The 18,733-nt window shown below is 39.4% G+C and overlaps 1 pseudogene across 1 annotated transcript; it reads right to left on the bottom strand.

Moving 5' to 3' along the window:
• Positions 1-12,296: 12,296 nt before the first annotated feature.
• On the bottom strand, positions 12,297-13,460 carry LOC149204650 (glutathione S-transferase U18-like; annotated as a pseudogene). Its single transcript, XR_016252387.1, has 2 exons — positions 13,118-13,460; positions 12,297-12,992 (listed from the first exon to the last, which is right to left on the bottom strand). The product of XR_016252387.1 is annotated as a glutathione S-transferase U18-like (transcript).
• Between the last annotated feature and the right edge of the window lie 5,273 nt (positions 13,461-18,733).

Genomic DNA, 18,733 nt, shown 5'->3' with positions numbered 1-18,733 from the left:
ACTGCCATGGTCACTTTCCAGCCGACCCACATGGCAGTGTAGCTACCCTCGCATTGTTGCGGACCCTATGACACTTTACTACTGCACATAGTCCTGACATTGCGCAGCTCCTGGGTAGAGTAATCTATAGTCACGTGCCTCCTTTCAGCTGCCTGGAGCACTAAGACTGTGCTTTTGTGGGCTAGTCATATGGCAGAGCCACCTATGTATGGCTTCAAATGACTACCATTTACCTCTCCTGGGAAGAGTTATCCATTTAACTTTACCAACTGCACCGTGCCACCATCCCCGATCTCCTTAATAACATACAGCTAATGCATTCTTAGCTTCCCTGGGAATTTATCGAACTTACTATCACACAAAAACACCAAATCATTCACCTTGAAGGTGCACAACTTAATATGTCGATCATGCAAAGCCTTTTCGCACTGTTGTTGGACCCGCTGATGAAATCCAACCAAAAATCATTCTTCTTCGAGCTCCTCCAACTGCGCGAGCATCTCCTCCAGGGCTCCGCGGTCCATCATACCTATGAGCATTGCTATGCGCAGACTAGGCATGATGTATTCCATAGGCATTACAACTTCCTCTCCATAGACAAGCCTAAAAGGTGTCTGTCCTGTTATTTCTTTCTTGCATGTCATCCTATAAGCCCATAATACTGCAGGTACACACAGGTCCCAATCACTTTGATGCACATTGCATAACTTGTTATGTGCATTGCATACCTTATTGAGCACTTTTGCATGAAGAACCTTCTGTGCGACTGTTCTTCCTACATAATGTCTTCCCAACATTAAGAGCCATTTGCACATTTGCCCTCCCCAAACACATGCTTATTGACCATACACTTCAGCACGAAGTTCATGTGCATTCGTGTAGGTTATTTTCCATATGCCTGCGGCAACCTGGCCAGACGCGCGCATGGATCACCTTTTCCATTGTATTTATCTATTAATCACACCCTAGGGTTCCCAAATCATGTGCGCATCATTCCCCTACACTCTCGCCAGTCGTCAAAGCTCCCTTTGTGCGTACCCCACCACCTCGCGGGCGTAGCGAGCAGTACCCAATGCAAGGCCTAGAATCGTTGCTTTTTTAGCACCTCCCTTTAAAATTTATTCAAGAAGGTATCTACCTCACTTAGACCATCATAAGTAGGCAGGTCTCTTACTTCTATCAATACGTAGTGGAGCGACCTTGTCATCATATTACAATTTAGTGTAATTACCTCATGTAACCGATTCTGCCAGCTCCATCTCCTCATCTAAATCCGAAGTACAGGAGCTTTCACACTTCCATGCAATCCACCCATCTGCAGTGGGATTCACCTAGTCCTGGTTTTTCATTTATATCTTATAGATGTAGTCCAAATGATCATCACTTTAATAGTCACGCACCGGCTCCATATAGCATGATCCTTCAGCAGGGTCCAAGGGTATAATTACGTGCAGTGGCTTCTTTTCAAAAAACATTTTCCTCTTTTTAAGATTAATCACCCCATTCATGTTAGTGGCCCAATCAATTCCTAAGATCACGAGGTAGGGATTACTGTCATTGACAATCTCTATCACCTCAAAGTCTACCAGCGCGCTTGCTCCCTCAATATCGATGGTTATTCCCCGCAATCGCCCCATGGGTATTATTTTCTGCTGGTTCACCATTTGCAGCTGAATTGGAGACCATTGCAGCGCAGGTTGCCCCATTCGCTCCCATGTTTGTTTCGGCAAAACATTCGCATCCAATCCTAAATCCAAGATGACTTGATCCATCTCATATTCCCTGATCTACATGGTCAGTCTCATTTCTCTTCCTGTTCTTGTCTTATGTTTTCCGATCTTCCTGACTACGCACAGTTCTCTTGGCGTAGTCCCAACACATCTATTAATGAGTTCCTCTAACCCTTTTACCGCCTTACTGTCGCGCAATAGCTTCATACATGTTTCCAAGAACGTTGTGAGCATAGATAGGTCCATCTCCAGCTCTGGTTTATCTTTGCTTTCGGAAGTGGAGGCATTAGTGAAGCTCTTCTTGGCTTCCATGAAGATTTCCCTAGTGCGTTCCAAATCAAACTCTGCTTCTTTCACCGGAGCTTTACGAACCCAAGTACTATCTTCTGGTTGTTCGCCTTTATCATCTCCCAATGTGATTCCACTTCAAAGCACAATTTTTACATTCGAATCTTCCTCGTGCGGCTTAGACCTCATCATCTGTAGGTACTGAGTCGGGGGAGGCGATAGCGCTCCTTTGTCGCATATCCTAGCTATCAGTGTAGGACAATATTCTATCTAATGATCAAACAAGTTGCAATACAAACACGACGAGCACATTGGATTTGTGAAATTGCGGGCATAATGTCCTGGCCCTCCGCAATTGAAGCATATTAACAGTTCGCGACCTCTTCCAAGTCCTCCTCTGCCTCGGCCTAGTCTGCACCCCTAAAATCTTGTTCACGCCATTCCTACATTTTGGTCAAGGGGCCACATTTTGGCCTGAAATTTGTAGGTGGTAGTTCTATCCATCATTAACTCATAGCTTCTACAAGTGCGCTCATCGTGTCCCACTGACCTACAAAAGTTGCAAAACAACTGTTGCGAATTTTGCGTATACTTCTGTAACAAGTGACAATTGTTTGTGCCATGTTTTCTTGCTATTTGACAAATCGTGCACCACAAAGTAGGTGTCGAGCTAGGTCTTGATTGTGCTTCCGGTCTTAAGGGAATCGGTCCTCCTGCTGCGAGGTAATTTTCAAAAACCGAGCAGTGGTCCTTGTCATGACCCTAACCCTTGCATTTTATGCACCATACCTCTTCACGCACTTCTGGTCGAGCTACCTTGTCCTGTTTTAGACTTTGCATCTCAAGGCATAAATTCTTCAACTGTGTATGAATCTGCTAAACTCCTAAGTTAGGATCCTGCATCGGGGTCTCATGTAGCCTCATAGAAATCTCTAAGGCCTCCACTTGAGTCTTTATCTTCTGTTGCGATAGAGCAATTCTTAAATGTGGCATTAGCGAAGCTACAAACCGCTCGTGATGTTGTCCATCTGCCAGATTCATATTAGCTTCGCGAATTGTACATTTCAACCTCTAATCCAGCTCCCAAGGTGTCTCACCTAGTAGAATCGTGATCTCTTTAAATCCAATGATTGACAGTGCTTCAGACTTTGGCATGCTAAATTCTCTATTTCGCACTGCTTGGATATCTGTGATTTCCGCATTTGGATTATCATTGAAGTGCTTAATGTACCAAGTCAGTGCGTGGTCCTACAGGGTGTTAACTAGGGTCACTTTCTTTATATTGTCATCTGTAACTCCTTGCGTTTCCCATACAGCCCTTACCATGAACTAGAATTGGTCTGGATCCTCATTTCCCAACTCCTTGAACAAAAGCAACCTCACTGTGCTTGCCATATTGAATCATGATGGTGGTGGAGGTGGTACGGGTGAATATGGAGGTGATGGTGGTGAAGTTAGTGGTGGTGTGGGTGGAGGTGGTATTCACGGAATTCTTTGCCTTATCAGATGGATCACACTTCGCGGTGAGACCTTCGCGAGCTCTTCCTCGTCCCCTCGCGGAGATGAAATCAAGGGGCTAATTTCTGGTCCCTTATTCTCTTCGTTTCTGTAAGCTTTTCCACTTCACGTAGCCCTAAAAATCAAGGTAACTTCATAACCCTCTTTTCGCACAATAGCATTTTAATCCAAGTATTCAAAGACTTTACGTACTTACCTCGCGGTCCTTTGAGAAAGTGTCGCTCTGCCTCATTGTAGCTAACTGAGGTGTCAACTGCGAACTCAGTAATGAATCCTCCTATAATACAATCGAGCCAATGATCAACGGCCACTCGATCTTATCCTCTGATGCTTCCAACCTTCGCACTAACTCTGGGGTCCACACAATAGGACCGTCAAGTTTCCACCTCCCTTGGCTATCTGCTAGCTTCACGATCCACTCGTATAACTCAGTAGGGAAGGACACAAAGAAGATTTCATGGATCTCCATGTATAGGTAGAAGTCTAACCACTCTTATTTTATAGTTGCAGGTTCCTGTTCTCCTATGTTGCGAACTTGTGAATTCTTCTGTCCAACCAACCTTCAATTTCCTTCTTAATTGAATTCCAGTGACACGACATCAGACATCTCTATGCAGATTCTGCTCTCGGCAACGGAATCATTTGTTGGCTTGAGGGGACCTGACCTAGGTTCGGAGTTAGTTAGCCAAACAAATCCCTACACCACTGGACCTTTCGGCATCAGCCCGCGGAGCGTAGACTGAAGTCTCACTCGAAGCAGTATGGGGGGACGCTGGAACCAAGTTTCTACACCCTTGAGATGTCTATGGTGACGATTTAGTCCAACTATGCTTACCTTCACCCATGTTACTTTGCACACTATTCTAACCTTCAATACCCTTGTGATGTGTTACAATCGCCCTTTGCGTAGCCCTAACCAAGGGCTAAGATGCTTTTGCGCTACTATGGCAGCAAACTACACTATTTCCCCCCAACTACACCGCGAATCTTACTTATCTTCTTACAAATGTTAGTCAACTTGGCATACATTGATATTCTATCTTGTATTCACTTAATCAACACATTACAGACTCAACTCGCCCTACGTACTCAGCTACAGGGGTCCGTGCACTCAGCTGCGGACTACTAGGCCTTTGCGCACTCCGCTGTAGAGCCTTCTCCTACTCTATGACACAAAACTAGACTTTACACTTTAGATATGACTCAACTCTTCATCCTTAGATCTATTTCTTAACTACTTAGAGCCCCGCTCTATTTATACAATCCCATGGTCTGCGGACCACAACGGACATTACAATAAAAAAATTGAGGGCAAATAACCCTATGACTCGTTTACAAGCTACGCGCTCCGCTCCCACAAAATGTGGAGTATTTACATTGAAGTTGCAATTTTTGACTAAAATCTGGGCTCTAAGCCCCAAAAAATTCCCTTGGGGAAGCCCACACCCAACACTATAATAAAATTTGTGTATTATGGCCATTATTGAATATCTGTGTGTGTATTGAGTCTTTAGCTTGTATGTTTGCGTGTCTAGTTAATGATCAAGTGTTGTGGTCTAAATGACGAGATTGTGATCACCATCGATCACGAGAAGGATCAATGGCTAAGATCCATGACTGTTGAAACCTTTTGTGGTTAATCCAAAGATCCTTTGGATAATATGTGAATTGATGGCATTGAAATCTTTCCTAATTGCTACCATATTAGCTTGGAGGCTCAGAACGAGATTCTTAGCTAAGGGCAAAGATTTTTAGCCGAGGTGTGAGAATCAAGATTGTTAGTTGGCAGAGACAGTTTGGTCCCTGTTGCCATATCTGTCACCATATCCCTCTAGGGACATTAGGGTGAGAATCGTTAAAGCATGGAGTGGAAAGGTCTGATATTTTTAACTAAGGGCGATACGTTAATTGACAACCGAGGTAAACATGCTTTTTCCCTGAGAGTTGTTTTGAATAGGAAGTCCTCCCCAAGACTTTAAAAGTGGGTCGATACGTTATTCATTAAATTTCTAATCTCATTTTAATTTTATAGAATTCTAATCTACTATACTCATTTCTCTAACTTAAAAATCATAAATATCACTAGAAAGGAAGATATTTTAAGATATTTAAGCCCACTGTAACATGTACAAAGTACTTCAATATTAAATGACTTCGCAACTCCATATTTATTCTGAAATATGTTGGAAATAATAATCCCAACCACCGCAATAAACACTCCAACATCAGCCATACTTGTGAGAAGTAATTTTGCAGGTTGCGTCTCTATTTGAAGATGGAAGGATTGAAGCAAACGCAAACCATTCTGAAATGAAATAAGGGAATTAAATCATTTAATATATTTTTCTAAATAGATATGGGAAAGCATTCATTCACTGACTCTTGTCCACACTCCACAAACTACTGTACGATTCTGATCACACTCAACAAGAACATCATATTAATTATTTTCTCTATTATGAATTAGATGTAAAATGGTATGTTGAGTTAATTGTGAATGTAAAATTCATTTTGTAGAGAGAGAGGGTAAGAGAGTTAAAGAGAAAAAGAGCGAGAGTCTCTGAGGAGAAAATGGTGGAGCAAATTTTGGTGGGCGCATGAAAAAAATAGTTATTGTGTTTTACTGTGTGTTATTCCACGTGAAGTGTTTTGTTTTTACTTAGTGAATGAGTTGCAGTCTCATGTGAATGTATTTGCAAGATTTAGAAATCAATCCTAAGTTTTATTTGTGATGCTCCAAGATTTTACCTTTGTTTTTTCCATAAGTGAATTTTGTGTATTTATTAAGTCTCTGTAATAGCTCCACGAAATCCAAGTCCATGAAATCAGATTCACGAATGTGATAGAGCTGCGAGAAATTACCTCTGCGAAATCGACCTCCGTGGTGCGTGAAATCGAGTTGCGTGAAAGTCACACCCCTTGCGAAAAGTCACACCCCTCTACCTCTCCGCGTAAATTATTTTTACTCTGCCTCTCTGCGTAAATTATTTTTAACATGGTATCGGATCGGGTTCAATATTGTTAGTATAAAAACAAGTGTTTTTACTAGCAGTAAGAATTGTTTTGAAGGTAGATTGTTTTTAGCATATTTACGAGTAGGTAGAAAGTTTTTTTTTACGCTCAGAAATGGAAACATCAAGAAAAATCTTGACTAATCCTCAAATACATCAGTTTAATGGAAAAAATTCTGATTATTGGGCTATTACAATGAAAGCCCTGTTTTCTTCTAAATACAATTGGGATTTGGTTGAGAATGGTTTTCAAAAACTAGCAGATGCAGCAACATACAATGCGTTATCTCAACAAGAAAAATATTTGTTAAGGGACAACAAGAAGTAGGATTCAAAAGCCTTGTTTTATATTTTCCAAGTAGTTCATGAAAGTATTTTCCCAAGGGTTGTAGCAACAACGAAGTCCAAGCAAGCATGGGACACCCTGTTGACAGCTTACCAAGACATGTAAAAAGTCAAGACAACAAATTTGCAAATGTTGAGAAGAGATTTTGAAACACTTTGCATGAAAGAGTCTGAGAATGTAGATTTGATTTTTACACATGTAAGTGGGCTGGTTATTCAAATCAGGTCTAATGGTGAGACACTTGAGGAAATAAGAATAGTTGAGAAAATTTTGAGAAGTTTGCTAGCAAGGTTTGATCCCATTGTTGTGGCCATAGAAGAGACAAAGGATCTCTCACAGTTGTCAGTGGATGAGCTTAATGCATCACTAATTTCTCATAAACATAGACTGAATAGAGCAACAAGCTCCTCATTGGAGCATGCCTTCAAGACACAAGTATCATTTGGTCAAGGTCGAGGCAGAGGAAGATCATATGGTAGAGGAAGAGGAAGAAGCCCACATAAAGGTGGAAGAAGCAACCCTTCAAGCTCAAATGGAAGAGGAAACAATCAAAATCCATGTCAAGGCTCAAGCCAAAATCAACCACAAGGTCAAAGGTATGACAAATCTCAAGTTCAATGTCATTATTGTAAGAAGTATGGTCATTATGCAAATGAATGTAGAAAGAAACAATATGACATTAGTAACAAACCAAGTGTAAATTTCATAAAAGAAAGTCAGAACCATGATAACATGCTTTTAGTTCGTAATGTAGCACAAGAAAAACAAAGTGATATATGGTATCTAGATTCAGGGTGTAGCAACCACATGTCAGGAAACATAGAAATGTTTTCCCATCTAGATGAAAGTGTGAAATCTGAAGTGACATTAGGGACTGATAGAAAAGTCTTTGTCATGGGCAAAGGAAGAGTTAATATCCTAACAAAGGAGGGGGATAAGAAGTACATCTCAGATGTTTACTTTGTCCCCGGTCTGAAGCATAACCTCATGAGCGTTGGACAACTCATACAAAAGGGGTACAATGCCTTTTTAAAAAATGATGTGTGCACAATTTTGGATAGACCTCCAAGCAGACAGTTGATTTTAAAGGTTCAAAAGAAAAACAATAGAATGGTTCCCCTAAAAATAAGATCAAATTTGCAGAGAGATGGTGCACAAGAACAACTCTCAATGAACTCACAAGAGGATGCAAGAAAAGGTCCAGTTGTCATACAAGTAAACTTTCAAACAGAGGTAAAAGATGAAAACTAGTTATGGCATTTGAGATTTGGTCATCTCAACTTTGGAGGTTTGAATTTGCCTCATAGGAAAGGCATGGTGAAGGGTTTTTCACTTATAGAAAAACCTGACAGCCTATGTGAAGGATGCATCTTGGGCAAACAACATAGAAAGACATTTCCAATAGGAAATTCAGTAAGGGCAAAGGCACCTTTGGAGATTGTCCACTCAGATTTATGTGGATGAATGCAGACACCATCAATTGGTGGAATCCACTATGTATTGACCTTCATATATGACTACACAAGGAAGACATGGGTCTTTCTCCTAAAACAGAAAAGTGAAGTGTTTGAGCACTTTTGCCAATACAAAGCTCTTGTTGAGAAGCAAAGTGGACACTACATCAAAGTCCTCAAGACTGACAGAGGTGGATAATACATCTCAAATGATTTCCTTATTTTTGTAGGGAGCATGGAATTCATAGCGAATTTACAACAAGGTATACACCTTAGAAAAATGGTATGGCAGAAAGAAAGAATAGGACCATTATGGAAATGGCAAGGAGTATGTTGAATGAAAAGAATTTGCCAAATGATTATTGGGTTGAAGTTGTTGCTTGTGCAGCATATATCTTGAATAGATGTCCAACCAAAAGCATTCAAACATACTTCTTAAAGAGGCATGGAGTGGAAGAATCATAGTGTCACCCAAATGAAATTTTTTGGATGTGTGGCGTATGCACATGTCTTGGATGAGTTGAGGAAGAAGTTGGACAACAAGGAGGAGAAATGTATATTTGTTGGATACAGTGATGAATCTAAGCTATACAAACTCTACAATCCATTATCCAAGAAGGTCATAATTAGCAAAGATGTTCCATTCTTAAAATAGGAAGCATGGGATGGAAGTTTAGAGAAGACAGTCAATGTAAAAGCATGTATACCACATGAGGACAAAGAAGAATTAACAAGAAGAAGTAATTCTTCAACAATTACTCCCTCTACTCCAATTCAAGCGCAACAAAACAAGTAGCAAGCAACACCATCAACAAATAATAGGAGAGTTTCGCGTAGCCAAGCAAGTGCTTCTCCAAGCACACCGCAAAGTGCAACACCAAGTGACATGTCAAGCACATCTTCAGTGAGCACAAGAAGACCAAAATTGAGAAATTTAAATGAAATTTATGAGCAAGATGAAGTTGATAGTAGCGCTGGTATGAATTCCTTATTTGCGTTATTTTCTCATGTGGATGATCCAATCCATTTTGAAGATGCAATCAAAGAAGAAAAGTGGGTTGCAGCAATGGAGAAAGAAATAGAAGCAATAGAAAGGAATGACACATGGGAGTTAGTGACACTTCCGAAAGGAAAACATGTCATTGGAGTGAAGTGGGTCTATAAGACCAAAAACAACATTGAGGGAAATATTGAAAGGCATAAAATGAGGCTAGTTGTCAAAGGATACAAGCAGAAGCAAGGAAGAGATTACGCGGAGACGTTCGCGCTAGTCGCGCAAATGGAGACAGTGCGCGTAGTTGTGGGGATTGTCACGCAGCACAAATGGAGAGTGTATCAAATGGACGTAAAATCAACTTTCTTGAATGGAGTTCTGAAAGAGGAAGTGTATGTTGTGCAACCCCTTGGTTATGAGGTTGAAGGCCAAGACAAAGTGTATCAGCTGAGGAAAGCTCTTTATGGATTAAAGCAAGCACCGCACACATGGTACAACAAAATAGATGCCTACTTGTTAGACAATGGTTTCGATAAATGTGACGGTGAACCCACTCTCTATATCAAAGAGAGTGATAGTAAGATTCTTATTGTTGTCTTATATGTAGATGATTTGATTTTTACAGATAGTGATGATTTTCTCATCGCTGATTTCAAACAAGTCATGAAGAGTGAATTTGAAATCACTGACTTGGGGTTATCAAGATATTTTTTGGGCATAGAAATAAAGCAAACAGAAAATGACATTTTTATCTCTCAAGCAAAATATGTGGCAGACATTTTGGAGAGGTTTAAAATGTAAAACAATAAGTCCGCACCAACTCCAACTGTCATAGGGTTGAAGTTAAGCAAAGAAGATTGCAGCAGCAATGTCAATCCAACATGATAGGCAGCTTGATGTATTTGACCGCCACTAGGGCGGACATAATGTATGCAGGAAGTTTGGTGTCAAGGTTCATGGAGACACCCAAGGAAACACATTGGCAAGCAGCGAAAATGATTATAAGGTATGTCAATGGGACAAAACAGTATGGCATTTTGTACAAAACAACAAGTGATTTCAGGTTGGTTGGTTACACTAACAATGATTGGGCAGAAAGTGTCGATGACAGAAAGAGCACGTCAGGATATGTTTTTCATTTGGGTTCCGGAGCCATTTCATGGACCTCCAAGAAGCAGCTAATAGTGTCACTGTCAATAGCAGAAGCTGAATATGTCGCAACAACAACAACAGCGTGTCAGGAAGTTTGGATGAGAAGGATGTTGAGGGATCTTCGTCATGACCAAGAGGAAGCGACAACACTTCAGTAATTGCATTATCAAATAATTTTGTCTTCCACAAGAGGACCACGCATATTGATGCTATATATCATTTTATTAGAGTGTTGATTAACAATGATGAAATTGTGTTGCAGCACTGTAGCTCACAAGAACAATTTGCTGATATCTTCATAAAGCCATTGGCATGTGAAAGTTTTGTTTATCTCAGAAACTATTTGAAAAATTGTCAATGGAGGCAATTGTGATTAAGAGGGAGTGTTGGAAATAATAATCTCAACCACTGCAATAAACACTCTAACAACAGCCATACTTGTCAGAAGTAATTTTGCAAGTTGCGTCTCTGTTTGAAGATGGAAGCACTAAAGCCAGGCGTGAACCATTCTGAAACATAACAAAAGAATTTAAAACATTTAATGTATTTTGCTAAATAGATATGAGCAAGCATTCATTCAGCAACGATTGCCCACACTCCACAAACACCTGCGCGATTCTCATCATACTCAATAACAACATCATATTAATTATTTTTCTTTGTCATGAATTAAATGTAAAATCATATGTTGAGTTAAATATGAATGTAAAAGTCATTTTGTAGAGAGAGGGGGTAGGAGAGTTAAAGAGAAAAAGAGCAAGAGTCTCTGAGGAGAAAATGGTGGAACAAATTTTGGTAGGCATGTGAAAACAACTATGTGTTATTCCTCGTGAAGTTTGAAATCAATCCTAGGTTTTATTTGTGATGCTCCAAGCATTTACTTTTGTTATTGCCCTAAGTGAATTCAGTGTATTTATTAAGTCGCTCCAATAACCCCACCAAATGTGCGAAATCAGCGTCGCTAATGTCACAGAGCTGCGCGATATTACCTCCATAAAATTGACTTCCGCAGTGCGCGAAAGTCACACCCCTCTGCCTCTCCGCCTAAGTTATTTTTACTGTGCGAAAGTCACACCCTTACTCTGCCTCTCCGCTTAAATTATTTTTAACAAAATGGAGTGATCGATAACCATAAATTAAATCATAACCATTACATGAACATATACACAGTCGCATCTTCAAACTGATAAAACCTTCATATGAAAACAGGATAATAATTATAAAAAGGACGCACATTAAAAATTATATTACATATCCAGAATTTTCTTTAATATTTCACACTCCATACACCTACAAAATCAAATATATCTGGAAATTCACATACACCTACAAAGTCAAATATATCTGGAAATTCACAGAGAACTTGATAAAGAGCTAAAAGTGACATGTTACCAAATCTTATGGTTGAAGATGACTCAAGAGATCGAACCAACCACACAATTTGAAGCAGATAAATGGTGATGAATGCCTTTCACAGTTCGGATTGTTTTCAAAATACGACAAGGTCCCATATAAAATTACTCTCACATGTTTATGGACTTTTTGCAACACTTTATGCTAGCCATAATGGATCTTTCCACAAAAATAATTACATTTCATTCTGGTTTACATTCTAAGTCAACCCTTACATTTCATTCGGGTTTCTATTACATTAGTAATCAACGCACATTGAACAGGGCGATGTCAGCGACAGTATCGAAGAGATTCAATAAAAACTTGTTCAGAATAAATCAATGCACATTGAACAGAGGAATTCTAGTCAGCTATGGTACCGGCGAGGTTCATCAAAACATTTACACAAAATTACACACAAAATATTTGAGTTAAGTATTTTCTATTAATCACACAAAAATTTGATGATTACAATCCGCACATGAAAATATTTAAAGCTTCAAATAACTTGATATGCAAGTACACACTAAATTCCATAGGAATTCCTAAATTTAACTTGAATCGCCTACCTAAATTTAACTTATTTTAACAAATAACTTGATATGCAAGTACACACTAAATTCCATAGGAATTCCTAAATTTAACTTGAATCGCCTACCTAAATTTAACTTATTTTAACAAATATAACCTCTGTCTGCTAAATTTATAAGGCCGGCATGGTTTGCCCTATTTAGCTGTAGGCGGTGATATCATACTGGCTCTCCTAGTGGAGATAAATTCCGCCTGCTTGGTAAAATCAGGCATCACTTCTCTCACTCCATCGGATTTACAGAATCGATCCATCCATGCGCTCAACAATGGCATTTTCTCTGGATCTATTAAAACGCTATCGGTAGCCTTCTCGAGGCCTTTGATAAACGCTGACAAACCACCCAATGCGATGTCAACCAAGCCGATCTGATCCCCTCCAAAATACGCTTTTCCTGCGAAGCACTGGTTGGTTCGCAGAGCTTCCTCTATCAAAAGAAAGTTGGTAACGCTCTCTTCCACTGCTTTCTGTAGCTGCTCGCCTTGGCCCAAAAACACTCCTCGCATGGATGGAAAGATCTGAGGGTACACATTAAAATCATAAGTACAGAGAAAAACATAATTGGAATTTCCGAAGACACAAACAGCCGTGAGGGTCAATGAGATGTGACTGCAGGCGATTACTAATGAAAGAATTAAATTACCTTATCGTCTACAAAGGCAGCCCAGAAGCGAGCAACGGCTCGGTCATATGGATCTTTCGGCATAAGATTGGGTACCTTACTTCCCCATGCCTCCTCAATATATTGCACAATAACCGTGGATTCACAAACAGTTTTTCCATTGTGGATAAGCACTGGAATTTTCTTGTGAACTCGTAATCGATACCTTTAAGAGCAAGTGCTATGCGAACCCTCACCACGAAGGGACTCAGAGTCGCACCTAACAGCTTTACTTGCTCCTTTTCTCCCTCTGTCGCCATTGCACTCGAAATGTATTTCGAATTTTTTGTGTCTGCCTCTTCTTTCTCTGATATGCTGTGCTAATTACCCCCGACTACTATATGTAGGCATCGCACTACCAAAAGTCCCGACCTTGCACGAAATTCTAGTTCCTTCGCGAACTCTGACCAGGACAACACCGACTAAAAATCCCATTAAAGCAAAAGGTAGACGTAATCCATGATGTCACTAAAAGAATTTCAAATTAAGTTTATAGCTTAATTTTCAAACAATTTTGAATCCAGCTATTAGCCTTTTACTTGAATTTTTCCTTTGATTTCTCGGTCAGATTTGGTTGCCTGTCATTAATATTGTCTCAGAGCTTGCGCCACCTTGTCCACGAGTTGTGGTCAGTGTGAGGCCATGTCACAAGGGATCAGGAAAGTTCGGTTGGGTCCGTGATGGTCTTTTTGAATCGTCTGATTTGTTTCAGATGGAGGGTTGAGATTTAAAGTTGGACTTTTAAGGGAAGCTTGGATGCGAGGTTATCTCAAAACCACCAGGGACATCCGATTAGTGGGAGATCAATGACCCACGAAGCAGGTCAAAGTGAATTATATAGGGATCTTTGAATCCGTTAAGTACTAGTGAATGTTTGGCCTTCCGTCACGTCACCGAAGACTATAATAATTAGTGGCTGCATTAAGAGCACCGTAGGTTGACCCTATCTAAGATTGTGTGATTGGCAATCCAAATTCTGAATGAGGATAGAGAAAATACAATTGGAAGAAGTGATTGCGTTGTCGATAGTAGGATGGTGGGCGCACGGAATTTATATCATGATGGGTTCACGGAGACCATGAGTGATGCCAAATATGGAGAAGATATGGAAGTTCTTGAGAGCCACGTCAATAACCTCAAATTATGTGCTGAATTTACATGTAATAATAAAAATAGCAAAGAGGTCGTGTACTAAATTTTATTGATGATAGGAAGGATAAAAGGAACAAAATTGATTGATGATCCGGTGGATAAAGGGAAATATATAGTTGTAAAAGAGTTATTAGATGTAATAGATTTAGTTTTTTAATTTTGGAATAAAGACCTGGAGTGTTTTGATATGTTTTGAAGGTTAATTTCACAATTTATGGAATGGAGTTTTGCATATTTATGTTTTTTATTTTCCTATTATAAATTCAATTTTAATATCATTATTGTTTTTTAATTGGTAAGAGATTTTTAATAATATAAATTTTATTTTAATTTTAGTCGGATTGAAAAGTTATGTTTAGTTGAAAATTTGCTCTTCAAGGGTCACGTCAGTGTCTTACTTTGCCAAATGGAAGATATATGGCAATCCTTCCCATGTGTCATTGTCTCACAATGCCACAGCCTCATAAGTACCACATCGGCTACCACCTCAACAACATTGTGTAGTTTGACCGACATCATTCCATGCTACGACATATCTCCATGTCTTCAACTATGCCAGCATTCCACATCGCTCAATACTTGCCTTCGTGCCACATTTACCTACCACCCAATATGCCACATAAAAACCTATCAAGTTCTATTAGCATTGGGAAGAAACCTCAATAGTTGTTGTTCAACCTTCTAATAACCAATAACATGGGGATCAATATCATGTCACTAGATATATCCCATGTTGTCCATCTCCATTAGCTGACAAATGTGTGGGTTCCATTAGTATTGCTCGTTGTATTTCCTCATGCTCGATCCATGATATTTGTATAGACTTTGGTTCTTGGCCCTATTGCTTGACAATCCCTTAACCTTTTGAGCTCTATTGATTGATAGATATTATCAGGGTTTGTTAGCATCAAGGTTTTAGCATTGGTTGTTGTTTGAAGTATTATTTGGTGTTCAATTCTTGATATGCCCAATAGCTCACATTTCAATCTTTAATCAATGATCGCTGAGAAGATGATAACTAACATCCCAATAACTAATTAAATCGATACATTATGGTTGATTGATGGGAATTTATTTGTTAGTCAACAACTATTCTCAGGATCTGTCGATATCAAGAGTACATGTTGGTTGTTATTTAAAATGTTCTTCAACACCAATAAGTTGATACCTTATCGTTTAGAGATTGAGACCCCTTTGGCTAAGCTCTAAGTCATGGTACCCTTACCACCCCATATGGGGTTGGGGCTAATGCCTCCAATCCCCAAATCTCCAATAATCAAGATTCTAATAGGTAAACAGTTGATTTATGAGGGTTGCAATTTGACTTTGACAAGGAAAATAATATGTCCAAAAGATTTTTGAATCTATAAGGATCCTCACTAACCACAAAGGCATCCATGACTCTCCTTCTCACTACCACATACTCGTATCATATTTTAGGAGTCAAAGAATTTAATGTTCATAGTTACCCCCATCTGAGGTCTTTAACAAACTTTCAACCAACTGCATAGTTCTTTAATGGGCTCTATAGCACTTTGGCTAGGATGTTATATGAATAATCCTTCCTTTGAGCAATAACTTTTACTCTTGCATCAAAGTCCCCTCTATTCACAAGAATATACTCTAATATTTTATGGCTTGTCCAAATGATTTGGACTTATGCAGGAATGCAACAGAATATAGATATAAACATAAACACAGAGATGCAGCCAGAATAAAACTTCATTTCATATATCAAAGAACTAAAATATTCTTACATAGATAACGGAAATAAACTAGCTCAAATGATGGTAGCTTATCTCTGAGAAGATATGTGGCGGCTAAATTTTGTTACAATGAGGCTCGAAGACCTATTTATTATTGAGAAACAATGGAAAACCCTAAACATGCAAAAACCTAACCCTAGGAGATGAAGCACCAAAACTATGGGCCCCGTTTGGGTAAATTAGTACATTAACTTCTCGGGGTCGTAACTATGGCATATGATCTCTGTTTGGTGCACATAATGCCTCATTATAAATATCTATATGAAGACTACAACTTTCGACTGCAAACATTTGTGAAAGTCTCATGTTTGCTCGTTTTTACAAAAAAAAAGTGTCGTTTAAGGCCTCAAAACAGCTCCAAAAGTTCAAGACTTGAAAGACTACCAAAAATAGTAAATTGTGCTACAATTAAGGAAACTGAAAAACTAAAAGAAATAGTGGTGGGGGTCTAAGTGGAATAGGCGGGTGGCCACCAATATCGACCTAGATTAGTCCTCCCCCCTTAGGAAGCAATGGTCCCCATTGTGTTGAGTGCCTCCAAGAGATGGGTAAACATCTGTTGAACTTGGTCCCTAGTGAGCCACTTTCCTTGGTGCAAGAGTTGGCAAGCTTTGACAACCCGATATAGTTGGATCTTCTACTAGCGAGTGTTCTTGATTTGTGTGTCCATGATCTCATCATTTGTGGAATATTCCATACAGTCTGGGCTTAACTATGTTGGTGTGAGTTGTTCTGCAATGTCTGATGTGTCCAGTAATGTTGGAAATTATTGTCAAAGGAAGTCCACATTCAATAGTGAGTGTAGGCCAAGGAATGGGGGAATGTTGAGCTCAAAAGAATTGTCTCCCACAACCTCGGAAATGGTGTAAGGCCCATAACGGAGTGGTTTGAACTTACGATGGGCTCTGGTAAGGCGTTATTTCTACAAATGCAACCAAACTTTTTTGTCCACCTGAAACTTGTGTGGCACCTGATATTGATCATGTCATTACCTGTACTTGGAAATTGACTTCTCCAAGATGTCGTGAACCTGTTGGCATATGTGTTGGATGCGTTCAATAAATCTAGTTGCTTTATTAGCCTCAGACAATACATCTGTGGATTATGTCTGTGTAGTTGCATGAGGCATGACAACATCAATTAGGCACAATGGTTGAAATCCTAGACCCACTTAAAAGGGACTACAACTAGTCGAGCTATGGAGAGCTCTCTTATAACTGTGTTGCAGCTAGGGAAGACTCCCATCCCAAGTTCATGGATGCTTAGAGTTATACATGCGGAGTATCTGAACTATCATTCTATTGATGACCTCCATCTGGCCATTAGTCTGGGGATGGAATGGAGTCGAGTTGGTGAGCTTGGTGTACAATAATGTATAGATACTTGACCAAAAATGTGCTCAAGAACCTGCTATCTTGATTTGATATAATGTTCTGTGGGATCCCAAAATGTATTCACACTCATTCAAATAAGAGCTTGGGAGTGTCCTATGTTGTGATACTCTTTTTGCAGGTTGCCAACATAGCCATCTTAGAAAATCTCTCCACTGCACAAATACATAGTCATTACCAAGCTTGGTAGAAGGGAGGCTAGACATATAGCCCATGGAGATGGATTTTGAAGGCTGGTTGGGAGTAAGCAAAGGTGTGTACAGGCCTTGCTTCTTGATGGTTGTTTTAGTGATCCGAATCGGATCATTATGTTGTTTTTCATCCATATCAATGTATTTAGAGTGGAAAAACTAGAGGAATCAACTCACAAGACCGTTTTTACTAGTGGGACTCAATTTGGCAAAATGGGGTCTGAAACCTTCCTGGAGCGTTTTGAGGAACCAAATGATGTTTTTTGGGGGTAAAACTTTTCCGCTTATGTGTTCATATTTTCATCCTTTTCTACACAAATAATCTTTCAAATGATGCAATAATCCCATCAATCGGAGTCTGTATGCAAAAGTTATGCCACTACGAAGTTGACCTTGCTGTTTTCAGATCTATAGTTCGGAAGGATGGCACGTCAGCCCCCATTATTCATGGAGAAGGGGATAGCCATGTGTTTGTGATGTAAAAGTCTGTAGAAGTTTCTATTTTGTAACTCGAGTTAAGAGTTGATGTAGTCAAACCTAACCACTAGTAGGCTATCGGGTTGTGTTATAACTGGGCCACTAGGTGGAAGAGGCATTCCATTCTTTTGAAAACATTTTGTTCCATAGCTGAGCAAAGATAGTTAGGAGAGATAGGAGGTAGAGCACGTAGAGAGGATATATGTACTGTCCACAAACATTACTTCCTTGTACTGTAGCCATATTTCCAGACATAGAAAGAGAGTGAAGCGACCTCACCTTCCAACTCAGTTTTCTCTTGAAAGGGTTTCCTAGACAACATATTTTGTGTATTATGTGTGTGTAAATTATTTTATCATTCTCTACTTTTCTGTTTGATTTAATTTTACATGCGTGCATTAATTACAGTTAGTTTTATAGATGTAGAAATTAAATGAAACTCTAATAGTGTAGAATCTCATATTTTTAATATAATATTATTAGATATGTTGTGACGAACTGTCCAGTGGAATATCCAAGGCAACTTACGAATCACTTGGAAATGGTGCAAACCATGGAGTATCTAATATATTTCCCAACATTCCCTTGGAGTTTTTGCCAATAAAAGTACTTTTACAGTAC

The sequence above is a fragment of the Pinus tabuliformis genome, chromosome 1_2 (genome assembly GCF_031772625.1).
Source record: "Pinus tabuliformis cultivar Carrire ecotype Pingquan chromosome 1_2, CPIR1, whole genome shotgun sequence".
Lineage (NCBI taxonomy): Eukaryota > Viridiplantae > Streptophyta > Pinopsida > Pinales > Pinaceae > Pinus > Pinus tabuliformis.
This window is presented reverse-complemented; position numbering and strand designations above follow the sequence as displayed.